Raw genomic sequence first — 15057 nt, forward strand, 5'->3', positions numbered from 1 at the left:
CCGGAGTGAAGATGAGAAAAGGCGGGACACGGCAAGGGCCGAGGTCACCGTGGAAATGTTCCCTTTAAGAACAAACTCGCAGTTACATCACCACATGCAAGGCAGGTTCACGTTAGGTTTTGAAGTGTGACCTTTGACACGGGAAAGCCCCGCCCTTCGTCCCCTCCCCCGCCTCTGGGGCTTGAGATCAGCAACCTAAGGGCCAAGGACCTTTCCCCCGTGGGAAGTCGCACCCCGAGGCCCCAGCGGGCGTGCAGAACTCGTCTCAGCACATCCACAGTTGTGAGATGCCACAGTTCTCAGGTGTGCATTTTAAACTGCAAGGAAATGTTTTTTAGATCCATTTTTTAGGCCCTTCGTCCCCTCCCCCGCCTCTGGGGCTTGAGATCAGCAACTCAAGCGATCTGCCAAGTAACTTTCCCCCGTGCAAAGTCGGACCCTGAGGCCCCAGCCACCGAACAGGACTGGTCTCAGCACATCCACAGGTGTGAGACGCCACAGTTCTCAGGCGTGCATCTTACACTGCAAGGAAATGTTTTTTAGCTCTGTTTTTGAGTGTTGCTAGAAAATTTTGAAATATGAAAAGGCTGTGATATCCCTAAAGCAATTGAACTCCTATTTTAACTGATTGGGGAAAAAAAGCAATAAAAGCTTAATTAAGTTTGCGGTGGACCTGAAAATTCTTAAGGTTCTGATTAAATTAGCCCAAAACAATCCCACATGCCGCGGGGCAACTGAGCCCATGCGCCACAACTACTGAGCTCGCAGGCCTCAAGAGAGAGCCCGCCTGCAGCAAACTACAGAGCCCACGTGGCCTGGAGCCCCTGTGCCACAACTAGAGAGAGTAAACCCACACGCCACAACTAGAGAGAAGACCGCATGCCACAACAAAGAGCCAGCGGGCCGCAACGAAGATCCCGCCTACTGCGACTAAGACCCAATGCAGACAAATAAATAAATATTTAAAATAAATAAATAAGCCCAAAACATTTATAGCATTTCATATGACTGCTCATTTCAGAAAATACCCTCCAACTTGAGATGGAGTAAAAAAGTAAAAGTAAAAAACTTCAATACAACTGACCATTTTACTTATAAACATAATTATGAAAATTCATTTTCTGTGGTTTGCGTAAAGGTTTTATTCACTTTCATTAAAATTATAGTTCAGGGAGACAAATTTTAAAATGCTTTCCTATGGTAGAAAAGTGACTTCCAATTACAAGTAAATTACTTATGATTCCTAAACAATTTTTAATTTTTTTTTCATTTTGTGAATTAATAATGAATGCTGGGACTTCCCTGGGGGCGCAGTGGTTAAGAATCCACCTGCCAATGCGGGGCACACAGGTTCGAGCCCTGATCTGGGAAGATCCCACAAGCCGCGGAGCAACTAAGCCCGTGCGCCACAACTACTGAGCCCGCGTGCCACAATTACTGAAGCCCGCGCGCCTAGAGCCTGCGCTCTGCAACGAGAAGCAACCGCAATGAGAAGCCCACGCACCTCAACGAAGAGTAGCCCCCCCCTTCACGACAACTAGAGAAAGCCTGCGGACAGCAAAGAAGATCCAACGCAGCCTAAATTAATTAATTAATTAATTAAAATAATAATAATAATGAATGCTGTTTCGAAAAACTTAGTTTGAGATTTAGAAATCTAAGAGTTAGGGAGGAAGAATGTCAACTGCCATATCAATAAACAAAGGAAGTTGCAGCCATCAAGTCAGCTTCCACTGCAGCCGCCCCCAACTGTGCACCCCGAGAGGATTCAGGATGGAGAAAAGCAGGATACTGGCCCTAGATACTTAAGGTGCATATCAAAGGAATGATTTCAATCAGCCCAGACTCTTGCGTCTTCCCATACCTAGAAAAGCACTAAATTCATTAACTTGAGATGTCTGGTTTTCTTTAATTAACAGTAATCTTTCGATGTTTCTACTACCTGATTTTTGTTGCAAAATTCCCATCCATCCTGGTTCCTCCCTTACCTCTTCAGAGAGGTCCCTCAGGGCGATCTGAGAAGCAGTCTTCTGACTTTCAATCCTCAGACAGTCTGCCAACTATAACATAATTCTCCACTTTTAGGTTGTGCATTTTTTTTCTGTCCACAATTGTGAATCACTATGTTGTACACCTGAAAACTCTATATTATACATCAACTATACCTGAATTTTTAACAAATTAAATAAAAATAATTTTAGAATTTTAACTTTTTAAAAATTCTTAAAACAAAAATAATGCGGTGGGGAAAACGATGCTGAGAAATAAAATACTGCCTGCCATTTCAGTAAACAAAGGATGTCACAGTCATCAGCGATTGCACCCACCTCCTACAGTGAGCCGGTGAGCCCTGAGGGAACTCAGGAAGGAAATAAAGAATACCTGCCATCTAGCAGCCATCAGACTGCAGCCACTCCCTGGTAACCCCTGAGGAAACTCAGGACGTGTCAGGATACTGGCCCCAGAGAGCTGAGGTGCATATCAAAGAAATGATTTCAGTGAGAGCAAAGTCTCTTGCAACTTCCCATACAAAGAAAAGTGCCAAATTCCTTGAGCTATCTGGTTTTCTTTAATTAACAATAATCTTTGGACGACTACCTGCCTTTTGTTGCAAAACTTCAATATAACCTGGCTTCTCGCATCCTTGGAGCAGTTTCTCAAGAGTTATCTGTAACGCTGTCTCCCGGGCTGCAGTCCTCATTGCGCCCCAAATAAAACTTAACTCGCATCTCTCACGTTGTGCGTATGTTTCTTTTAAGTCAACACGAGGTTCGGCTGCTCACTGCTCATATGCCAATAATTCAAGAGGCAAGCGTCGGTAGGAAAGAAAAGGGCTTTAATCAGAAAAGCTGGCAATCTGGGGAGAAGGTGGACTTGTGTCCAGAGACCAACTCCAAAGATTCTGCTTAGCCATGACAGTTTCTAAAGGGGGAAAAGGGGGGTGGGGGACAATCTCAGTGAATCATCGAGGCAGGAGGTTGAGTTCTGCATCCTTCTCCATTGCGAGCAGACTAGCTGACTCTCTTCAGATGTTATCTTGCCTGTGTGACCTGCCTGCAGGATTGCTAAGGGGGCTGTTGGGGATAGACAGCTAGTCATTTTTTACCTGCTTTATTCTTCATTCTTCCTTTCCATCTAGGAAAAGAACCACCAGATTAGACAAGGCATGGTGTACATTCAGGAGAGCGTAAGTCAGGAGTTAGTATCAACTGCTTAGTGATCTCATTCCTATAATTAGGTCTTTTAAGGTTAGTGGGGGACAGAAATGGGTAACAGGAAAGGGGCAAAAGAGCTGCTTTCAATCCCTATTATAAGCACCTCAGCTATCTAGGGCCAGTTCCCTGTGCTTTCTCATCTTGAGTCTCCTCAGGGTGCACCTCGGGAGCAGCTGTAGTGTGATGGCTTGACGGCTGCAACATCCTTTGTTTACTGATATGGCAGGCAACATTTTTCATTCAGAGTGTTTCCCATTGGTCGTAAATTCCAACAATGTTTGGGAGAGATCTCATGACCAATTTTGTCCCATGGTGCTAGGAAAGCTCATTCCTAGATCAGGTAAAGATTCTGTTGATATGCCAATTTTTGGAATAAGGCTTGTTATTTTTTCGCTTTTTAAAAAAATATTTATTTATGGCTGCATCGGGTCTTCGTTGCTGTGCGCAGGCTTTCTCTAGTTGCAGCAAGCGGGGGCTACTCTTCGTTGCAGTGTGCGGGCTTCTCATTTCGGTGGCTTCTCTTGTTGCGGAGCACAGGCTCTAGGCGCGCAGGCTTCAGTAGTTGTGGCACGCAGGCTCAGTAGTTGTGGCACATGGACTTAGTTGCTCCGCGGCATGTGGGATCTTCCCGGACCAGGGATCAAACCTGTGTCCCCTGCATTGGCAGGCGGATTCTTAACCACTGCACCACCAGGGAAGTCCTGGATGGGGCCCTGTTGATAATTTGAAATTCTCTGGATCACCTGTCTTACTAGTTTACTATGATCCAGGAAATGTCTTCCCCTGTTGCTTTTTCCCATACCTAGAATTACACTATTACAATTGTTCTGTCTAGAGTTATAAACGAGATCTATTTCAAGATGTTTAGCCATCATCAATTTTGTTGGAGGCCTGGTTACGTACTGGGTAATGTAAGAGACAACAATCTTATAAAATAGACAGGATATAAGTAATATACCTAGTAACATTAATGAAGTCACAAGTAGGGATTTAAGCCATGAGCTTCCAGAACAAAACCAGCTTCCAAAAAGATCACCAAGGCTAGGAAGTAGGTCATCTAAGGCAGCAATCTGATTTTTCAGGTAGCTTATTAAATGTATTATATTGGAGTATTCATCTGGTATGAAAACACAGGATTCAGTTTGAATTATGGCACAGGTGCCTCTCTCAGATCCTGTAAGGATATCAAGGACCATATGATTTTGTAACACAGCTTTCCTCACCATAGAGACCTCAGAATTCAGTAGGCTAATAGCCTGGTTACTATCATTTAAGGCCTTATGGTGAATTCTGTTAACGCTTCACTGTGGGAAATTACATCTTCCAGTCCTACTGAAGGCACAAAATAGCTGCTAAGTGATCCTACCAGTGAAACACAGATCTTTTGGTCCATCGGGCTCACATTGATGGTAAATTTGCTGGGGTTGCGTCTAAGGGAATCCTAAAGTACATCTTCCTATCCATCCTGGCAGAAGTCAGGGCCATAGGTTGAACCCACAAAGCCATCGAGTCCCATTAGGTGCAACCCATTATATTCCTAGTCACCTGACCCAAAATGTTCCATACCAATCACTATCTTTTTTTTTTTTTTGGCCACAGCAAACGGCTTGTGGGATCTTAGTTCCCCGACCAGGGATCGAACCTGCACGCTCAACAGTGAAAGCACAGAGTCCTAACCACTGGACCAACAGGGAATTCCCCAGTCACTATCTTGAAGGGAAATGAAATGACATATTGGCATTTTTTATAAGGTACCCAGCCTAATTTCCTAGTGTTGTTAGGCTGATTATCTTTAGTATGATTTAATTGTTCGCAACACATGGGGGGGCCTTTAAACTTAGACGACCATAGCCTGGTGTTAGCCAAATAAATCCATCCTATAACTGAGAGAAGGTCCCTCCTAGTAATCAAGAGGTGACTTTTTTTTTTTTTTTTTGGCTGCGTTGGGTCTTCGTTGCTGTGCGCAGGCTTCTCATCGCTATGGCTTCCCTTGTTGCGGAGCACGGGCTCTGGGCGTGCGAGCTTCAGTAGTTGCAGCACGGGGGCTCAGTGCTTGTGGCTCACGGACTCTAGAGTGCAGGCTCAGTAGCTGTGGCACTTGGGCTTAGTTGCTATGCGGCATGTGGGATCTTCCTGGGCCAGGGATTGAACTCGTGTCCGTTCCCTGCATTGGCAGGTGGATTCTTAACCATGCGCCACCAGGGAAGTCCCAAGAGGTGACATTTTTAAATTGGAATTTAGCTCATTGTTCTGATTGAGCTTGAGTAACCTTAAGGGAAAACTCATATTTATGGCCAGGGTAAGAATCAATATGTTGGATTGCCCAAGTCCAATCTGGTAATATCAGTAGTGGCCCGGACAGAACTATAGCTTCTTTCTTTTAAAATAAATTTTTTAAGGCCCACCCAATAAGAGCCTTGGAGAGGAGAAACCCACCAAAGTAAAAGAGAAGTACTGGATGCAGGTAATCGACCGCAAACCCAACAATTGGATTATTTCTAAAATTCACAGAGGATCATGCCCATGATGGACAAACATTTGGTTTGTGGGCAAAAGCCCAAGAAATCAAGAAGAAAACATTATAAATAATCTTATGGGTCAGGTCCAGCCTCTTGGGATAGCTGTCTACTTCTGATGTTGCCTTCTTCTGGTCCTGGCATTGGTGTTTCTTTCTTTTTAGAGCATCATTAGAGTATCACTTTAAGGTGAGTTTGAGGTCAGCAGTTCTCTCTATAGACCAGTCCAGTGCAAGGGCCATTTTTAGGTGGGAAATGTAAATCGAAGAGTCAATTCTTTTCAGTGGGGTTTTATTTTTAATATTTATTTATTTACTTATCTATTTATTTATTTAGACTGCTCCGGGTCTTAGTTGCGGCACGCAGGATCTTTTAGTTGCAGCATGCAGACTTCTTTAGTTGCGGTATGCGGACTCTTGGTTGTGGCATGCATGCAGGATCTAGTTCCCCGACCAGGGATCAAACCCGGGCCCCGTGCATTGGGAGCACGGAGTCTTACCCATTGGACCACCAGGGAAGTCCCAATTCCTTTCAGTTTTAATGCACCTGAGTTAGTTAAAAGAACCTGATAAGGGCTCTTCCATCTAAGGTTGCAGGGAGGCTTTTAAATAATGGCTTTTCTATTACACATAATCTCCTGTTTGTAAGTCATGGGGCATCTGATCTTCATCTGAGGATCAATTACTGTGATAAGCTTCAGATACAAGATTAGAATGTCCTGTTAAAGTATGAAGGTTCCTTTAAAAACTAAAAATAGAGCTACCATATGATCCTGCAATCCCACTCCTGCGTACATATCTGGAGAAAACCATAATTCGAAAAAATACATGTGCCCCAATGTTCATAGCAGCACTATTCACAATAACCAAGACATGGAAACAACTTAAATGTCCATCAACAGATGGATGGATAAAGAAGATGTGGTATGTATGTATAATATAATAAAATATTATTCAGCCATAAAAAGGAATGAAATAATACCATTTGCAGCAACACGAATGGACCTAGAGATTATAATACTAAGTGAAGTAAGACAGAGAAATATCATATGATATCATTTATATGTGGATCTAAAAAACAAAAGATACAAATGAACTTATATACAAAACAGAAACAGACCCACAGACATATAAAACAAAACTTATGGTTACCAAAGGGGAAATGGGGTAGAGGAGGGATAAATTAGGAGTTTGGGATTAACATATACAGACAACTATATATAAAATAGATAACCGACACAGACCTACTGTATAGCACAGGGAAATATCCTCAATATTTTGTAATAATCTCTAAGGGAAAAGAATCTGAATCACTTTCCCGTATACCTGAAACTAACACAACATTATAAATCTATTATACTTCAATAAAAAAAAATGTCCTGTTGGTAATGCCATTAAGCCTTTGCAATAATGTAATATATCTCCCTTCAATAATCTAGGTTCATATAATACTTCATCCAATCTCATTGGTCTCATGATAATCTCAAAGGGAGACAAATGATGTTTGCCAAAAGGGGTGGATCTGAGGTTGAGGAGAACCAATGAAAGGGCCTTAGGCCAGGGTGAGGAATAAGCATTCATAATTTTAGCCAATTAAGGGTTTTAAAAAATATGTATTTATTTATTCATTTTATTTATTTATTTAGGCTCCACCAGGTCTTAGTTGCAGCACGCAGCCTTCTTAGCTGCAGCATGCCGACTCTTAGCTACAGTATGCAGATTTCTTTAGTTAGGGCATGCGTGCAGGATCTAGCTCCCCACCATGGATCGAACCTGGGCCCCCTAGCCGATTGAGTTTTAATTGTTCTATTTGTCTTTCTACAAACCCAGAAGACTGGGGTTGATTGGCACAATGGAACTCTTGCATAATCAGCCAAATCTTACACATTTCTTTAACAATTTGCCCAATAAAATGAGTTCCTCTATCGTGATGCAGTCCTGAGGGGATTCCACAAATGGGAATCACTCTTTCTAAAATCAGTTTCCTGGGACTTCCCTGGTGGTCCAGTGGGTAAGACCCCACTCTCCCAATGCAGGGGGCCCGGGTTTGATCCCTGTTCGGGGAACTAGGTCCTACATGCATGCCACAACTAAGAGTCCACATGCTGCAACTAAAGATCCCATGTGCCTCAACTAAAGATCCCGTGTACCACAACTGAAGATCCTGCATGCTGCAACTAAGATCCGGCACAGCCAAAATAAATAAATAAAAATAATAAATAAATACATAAATAAATAAATAAATATTAAAAGCAATTTCCCCACTGATTGTGCTGTGGCACATCTACAGGGGAATGCCTCAACCCAGTGTGAAAACGTACAAATCATAACAAGAACATATTGATAACCATGGGAAGGAGGCATTTGTTTAAAACCAATCTGGCATACTTAAAAAGGAAGGACCCGCGGGTAATGGAAAATGTCCTTGAGAACAATGGATTGGCTTCCATTGGTTATATTTGGGACAAGGACTGTATCCTGAATAGACCTTTGGAGTTATAGTAAAAGAAGGCTTCCAAAAATATTGTTTACCACATAACACCATCTTATCTGGGTTCCAATGGGTTAACTCATGAGTATATTGTAAAATAGGATATTGAGCTCCAAACGGAAGGATAAGCTTCCCTTTTGGGCCTATCCACAGCTCTGTGTTGGAGTTGAATCTTCCTGCATTCTGTGTCCAGGTGTCTTTTTCTTTGTCTGGTACCATTCTCTGAAACTTGAACAATATGTCAGTAAGGTTACTGGGAGGCTGAAAGGGAAAGGCAGTGGTTAGCTGGTCCTTGTTGGTTTGTAAAGCTTCTGCTTGGGAGTGTTATCCACTAGAGAATTTCCTTTTGCTTCTGCAGTGTCAGCCTTAGAATGACCTGATGCCTTAACAATGGCAAGTGCCCTTGGTAGCAGAATTGCATCTAGGGACGTCCCTGGTGGTGCAGTGGTTAAGAATCCGCCTGCCAATGCAGGGGACACAGGTTCAAGCCCCGGTCTGGGAAGATCCCACATGCCGCGGAACAACTAAGCCGGTGCGCCACAACTACGGAGTCTGCGCTCTAGAGCCCACAAGCCACAACTACTGAGCCCACGTTCCACAACTACTGAAGCCCGCGCACCTACAGCCCATGCTCTGCAACAAGAGAAGCCACCGTAATGAGAAGCCTGCCCACCGCGACGAAGAGTAGCCCCCACTCGCCGCAACTAGAGAAAGCCCATGGGCTGCAACAAAGACGCAACGCAGCCAGAATAAATAAATTAAAAACAAAAAAACTGCATCTAGTAACTGCACTACTTATTTCTCATTTTTTAAAATTTAAGTATAGTTGATTTTCAATGTTGTATTACTTTCTACTGTCCAGCAAAGTGATTCAGTTATGCATATGTATATACACATTCTATTTTATACATATACTCTTTTCCAATATGGTTTATCACAGGATATTGAATATGGTTCCCTGTGCTATACAGTAGGCCCTTGTTGTCTATCCATTCTATATCTAACAGTTTGCATCTGCTAACCCCAAATTCCCAACCCATCCCTCCTCCACCACCCCCTCTGCCTTGGCATCCACAAGTCTATTCTCTATGTCTGTGAGTTTGTTTCTGTTTTGTAGATAGGTTCATTTGGGTCTGTTTCCCATTTTTGATACACTGTCCTGAAGATGTTAAAAAGTCCTCTTTGGAACTTCCCTAGCTGTCCAGTGGTTAAGACTCTATACTTCCAATACAGGGGAGGCAGGTTCGATCCCTGTTTGGGAAACTAAGATCCCACATGCAGCGAGGCCCCCCCCGCAAAAAAAATAAAGGCCTCTTTGTTTCCAAAGCATACCAAAATCATATGTCACTCCAAAAGCATACTAGCCGTGTAAATATTAACAAATTTTCCTTTTTCCAACCAACAGACTCTTATTAGTACTATTAATTCAGCCTGTTGGGCAGAATAGATATAAGGCAAGGGACCATTTTCAAGGATAGACACTGGAGAAACAATGGCATAGCCAGCCTGGTACCTTCCATGAGGTCCTTGTACATATGAACCATCAGTGAGTAATATAAAATCAGAATTATCCATTGAGCTTTCTCAAAGGTCAATCCTAGGAGATAAAAGATTGTCAGTTAATAAAAACAGAGTTGCCATATAAGCCAGCAATCCCACTTGTGGGCATATACCTAGACAAAACTATAATTCAAAAAGATACACACATCCCTATGTTCATAGCAGCACTATTTACAATAGCCAAGGCATGGAAACAACCTAAATGTCTATCGACAGATGACTAGATGAAGAAGATGTGGTATATACATACAATGGAATATTACTCAGCCATAAAAAAAGAATGAAATAATGCAATTTGCAGCAACATGGATGGCCCTAAAGATTATCATACTAAGTGAAGTAAGCCAGAAAGAGAAAGACAAATACCATGTGATATCACTTATATGTGGAATCTAAAATACAACACAGGGAATTCCCTGGTGCTCCAGTGGTTAGGATTCCATGCTCTCACTGCCGAGGGCCTGAGTTCAATTCCTGGTCAGGGAACTAAGATCCCACAAGTCTCGTGGTGCAGCCAAAAATAAAAAAATAAAATAAAGTAAAATACAACACAAATGAACTTATCTACGAAACAGAAACAGACTCACAGACATAGAGAACAGACTTGTGGTTGCCAAGGGAAGGGGGTGGAGGTGGGAAGAAGTAGGAGTTTGAGGTTAGCAGAAGCAAACTATTATATATAGGATGCATAAACAAGATCCTACTGTCTAGCACAGGGAACTACATTCAATATCCTGTGATAAACCATAATGGAAGAAAATATGAAGAAGAGTGTATATATACTTATAACCGAATCACTTTGCTGTACAGCAGAAATTAACAACTCTACTTCAATAAAAAAATAATAATAATAATAATAAAATAGAATAGCCAATTCACCATCCATGCCTTCTAAAAAGGCAGAGTTAAGTATAGGATCATTTTGGTGGTTAGAGAATGAGTCAGGTGTAACGCCTGAATATTGTTTCGAAGTTTTCTCGAAGCCCTCATAGTAATCGCGATTGATTCCTCTGGTTTTTGTCTACGTTGCTGAACCTTTGACCAGTCTAAGGCTTTGGGGAAAAGCCCTGGGATAAGTCTGAGTAATTTACCAGCTAACTGCCTGCATTCAGCTCCAGTCTGCGGGCTATGTAGATGGAAATTCTCTAAGGGCGTCTTTCAGCCTGCTTTCTCTATCCGCTCCTGTGCTTTGCTTCCAGAAACTAACAGCTATATTAATTGATATAGATCTGCAAAGCTGGGCTCATAGGTTCGGATGGTTAACTCAAACTCCTTAGCAAATCCCAGTGGATCTTGACTAGGTTTGGGAAATTCCTTAGCTAAAGCTCTAAGTTTTGCTCTGGTCCAAGGGTGTGCACCAAAGCACCAAGGACAGTTCACCTCTCCCTGTAACAGTTTTCTCCATAAAGGGAGCTATGATTGCTTCTGATTTTCTGTCTTCCTTTGCTGGGAAAGGGGAAGCAGCAGGAGGCGAGGGTGATGGGAGGGAGGGAGGGAGGGGGAGAGAGGGAGGGAGAGGGAGGGAGGGAGAGAGAGAGAGAGAAAGCACGAGCCCCAGGATCAGGCATTTCAGATAAAAGAGGGAGAGACAGAGTTAAGGCTAGTGGCTTTTTTTTTTTTTTTTTTTTTTTTTTTTTTGTGGTACGCAGGCCTCTCACTGTTGTGGTCTCTCCCGTTGCGGAGCACAGGCTCCGGACGCGCAGGCTCAGCGGCCACGGCTCACGGGCCCAGCCGCTCCGCGGCACGTGGGATCCTCCCAGACCGGGGCGCGAACCCGGTTCCCCTGCATCGGTAGGCGGACGCGCAACCACTGCGCCACCAGGGAAGCCCGGCTAGTGGCTTTTTTAATTCCAATATACACCTCAGCTATCTGGGGCCAGTATCCTGGGCTTTCTCATCCTGAGTCTCCTCAGGATGCATCATTGGAGAGTGGGGGGTGGCTGCAGAGGCTGACATCTTGCTGGGGGACATCCTGTCTCCACCTTGAGTTCCCTCGGGGCTCACCTTCGGGGGTGGCTGTCATGTGATGGCTGCAACATCCTTTGTTTACTGATAGGGCAGGCAGCATTTTAATTTTTTTTTTATTTTTATTTTTTATTTTGGCTGCCCCGCAGGGCTTTGGGATCTTAGTTCCCCAAACAGGGATTGAACCCGGGCCCCCCAGCAGTGAAAGCACCGAGTCCTAACCACTGCACCACCAGGGAATTCCCGGCAAGTAGCATTTTTAATTCACAAAGAGCTGAAAACAAGATTTCCTGCCAACCCAGAAAACCTCTCACAAATGTAGAAAAGAAAGAAAACAGATAGAGTCATAGGTGTAGAAAACAAACTTATGGTTACCAGCGGGGACAAGGGGAGAGGGATAAATTGGGAGATTGGGATTGACGTACACACACTATTATATATAAAACAGATAACTAATAAGGACCTACTGTATAGCACAGGGAACTCTGCTCAATATCCTGTAATGACCTATATGGAAAAAGAATCTAAAAAAGAGTGGATATATGTATAACTTATTCACTTTGCTGTACAGCAGAAACTAACACAGCATTGTGAATCAACTAAACTCCAATAAAAATTTTTTTTAAAAACTTTTATTATTGACAGCACTAAGCCAAAATGTGAGGCACATCGCAGGCAATCCGCTAAGAGGTTGCAAAAACAGAAAAACATTTCGTCCCCTTTTGGAGCCAAATGGATGCAACTCATGAATACCTGTTCTCAAGATAAGCCATAACCAGTCCTCAGGTGAGAGACCCGGACAGCATCGGTCCCGCTTAGTTCAAATTCACTCCTCCTGGTAGGTGGGTGACCCTCTGTGTTAGTTAACTGACTTTATTCAAAGGCAAAACCCACTTTTACCTTTAGGACAGGAGGGAGTTTTGCACAGAGGGGCACGGGCTCCCCTGACAACTGCATTTCAGGGAGAAGGCTCTCAAGTCCTCCCGAAAGACTCCCGGGTGGTAAAGCTGGAAAGAGCCTTATTTAGTTTTAAAAAAGGTTTATTTACATTTCAAAGGACAGAGAAAGAATTTATCCTACCACACATTCTCTAAAGAAAATGCTCTACCAAAAGGAGGAGGGATAAATCTCTTTCCTTATTTTCAACAGGGAGAGTTAGGGCTCTTTTTCTCAATTTGATTTGCCCTTACATCTGTAAAAAAAAAAAAAAAAAAAAAACCAATGGTTAAGTTTCAAGGGACCGGAATGAAAGATTTTAGAAGCTCTTCCAAACCAAGACTGGAATCAAAACTGGGAGGGGGTGACCTAATATGGTGAAGAAAATATTGGAAAACTGGATATTGTTTCATGCTTAAAATCACCTTTGAAATATTATGGAGAAGTACGATACGTGGCACTCAGAAAAGAATGCACTAAATGTTGTATGCTACGCCTAATCATCTTAAGTTACAAAAATCGTGTTCAGATTGTGAATGAAAACTGTTGCCTGCCATATCAGCAGACAAAGGGTGCTGTGGCCATAAAGCCATCAGCCGCTACAAGCCCTACCCCGCCGCCCCCGAGCCCCCACAGTGAGCCAGGAGGGAACTCAGGATGGAGACAAAGGGGCTGCTGCCTGCCAAGTCCTCGGTCACTGCAGCCACTCCCCAAAACGGTGCACCCTGGGGGCGATGGGGGGGGGGGTGGGACTCAGGATGAAAAAGAAAAAGATACTGGTCCTAGACAGCCACAGTGCACAACAAAGTAATGATTTCAATGAGCCCAGACTCTTGCATCTTCACAAACCCAGAAAAGTGCTAAATTCATTAACTTGAGATGTCTGGATTTCTTTTTTTTTTTTCCTTAATTTATTTTTTTGTATTTTGGCTACACCGAGTGGTATGCGGGATGCTTCCCGGAGCAGGGATCGAACCCAGGCCTTTGCAGTGAAAGGTCCAAATCCTAACCACTAGGCCACCAGGGAACTCCCTGGTTTTCTTTAATTAACAGTAATCTTTTTGCTGTTCCAACTACCTGGGTTTTGTTGCAAAACTTCTCTGTACCCTGGTTCCTCCCTTACCTCTTTGGAGCGGTCCCTCAGAGCGATCTGAGAAGCTGTCTCCTGGGCTTGAGCCCTCAGAACATCTGCCAAATAAAACATAATTCTCAACATTTAGGTTGTGCATTTTTTTTCAGTCGCCAAGCTTAAGGAATAAATAATAAACGGGCACCGTAGACTGGGCACCCACACTTATGAACAGACTGAGGCAGCTCCTGGTCTTTTGAGGGTGCCCCACTCTGACTGCTACTCCCCCAGCCCACAGCGGTCACCACCACCCTGAATTTTGTGGTAATTCTTCATAACTTGTATCATCTACTATTTATTACCAAGCAGGGTGGGGTCTAATTCTGCCGCCTTTGAATTTTCAGAAACTATTCCTGGAATTACCCTGAAAAGCCTTTCCTGTGGTGTGTATGTGTCTATGTGTTCTTACCAGGCTCTGTTCAACCGAGTGTGTGCAGTTTCTTTTCTTTTTTAAAAAGTTAATTAATTAATTAATTTTATTTTTGGCTGCGTTGGGTCATCGTTGCTGTGCCCGGGCTTTCTCTAGCTGCGGCGAGCGGGGGCTACTCTTCCTTGTGGTGCGCGGGCTTCTCATTGCAGTGGCTTCTCTTGTTGCGGAGCACGGGCTGTAGATGCATGGGCTTCGGTAGTTGTGGCGTGCGGGCTCAGTAGTTGTGGCACGTGGGCTCAGTAGTTGTGGCGTGTGGGCTTCGGTAGTTGTGGCGCACGGGCTCAGTAGTTGTGGCGCACGGGCTCAGTAGTTGTGGTGTGCGGGCTTCAGTAGTTGTGGCGCCCGGGCTTAGCTGCTCCGCGGCATGTGGGATCTTCCTGGACCAGGGCTCGAACCCGTGTCCCCTGCATTGGCAGGCGGAGTCTCAACCACTGCGCCAGCAGGGAAGTCCCTATGTACAATTTCTTAAGCTCACCTAGTGTTTCCCTCAGAGAAAACTGCACCCAAACAAATGTGAAATTCATGTTATGCTCAATTCACTCCCTTATATGGAAGTCATCTTGTAACCCATCTGTGCTCAAAACGCAGGTGTTCAGGCAGCCCTGACAGTGCCTGTCCTGGACTAAGAATGTTGCCTGCCCCATCAGTAAACAATGGATGTTGCGGCTGGCCAACCAGCAGCCCCTGCAGCCGCCCTCAGCGGTGCACCCTGGGGCGATTCAGGATGGAGAAAAGCAGGATACTGGCCCTAGATGGTTAAGGTGCATAGGAAAGGAATGATTTCAATCAGCCCAGACTAAAACAGAATAGAGGGAC

At 43.9% G+C, this 15057-nt stretch overlaps 1 long non-coding RNA gene across 1 annotated transcript; it reads right to left on the minus strand.

The window, feature by feature from the left end:
• Positions 1–2634: 2634 nt before the first annotated feature.
• On the minus strand, positions 2635–13868 carry LOC114485318 (uncharacterized). Its single transcript, XR_003678793.2, has 3 exons — positions 13806–13868; positions 9735–9818; positions 2635–3135 (listed from the first exon to the last, which is right to left on the minus strand). It is a non-coding gene; the product is annotated as an uncharacterized lncRNA (long non-coding RNA).
• Positions 13869–15057: the final 1189 nt, after the last annotated feature.

Source organism: Physeter macrocephalus, unplaced genomic scaffold (genome assembly GCF_002837175.3).
Source record: "Physeter macrocephalus isolate SW-GA unplaced genomic scaffold, ASM283717v5 random_1722, whole genome shotgun sequence".
NCBI lineage: Eukaryota > Metazoa > Chordata > Mammalia > Artiodactyla > Physeteridae > Physeter > Physeter macrocephalus.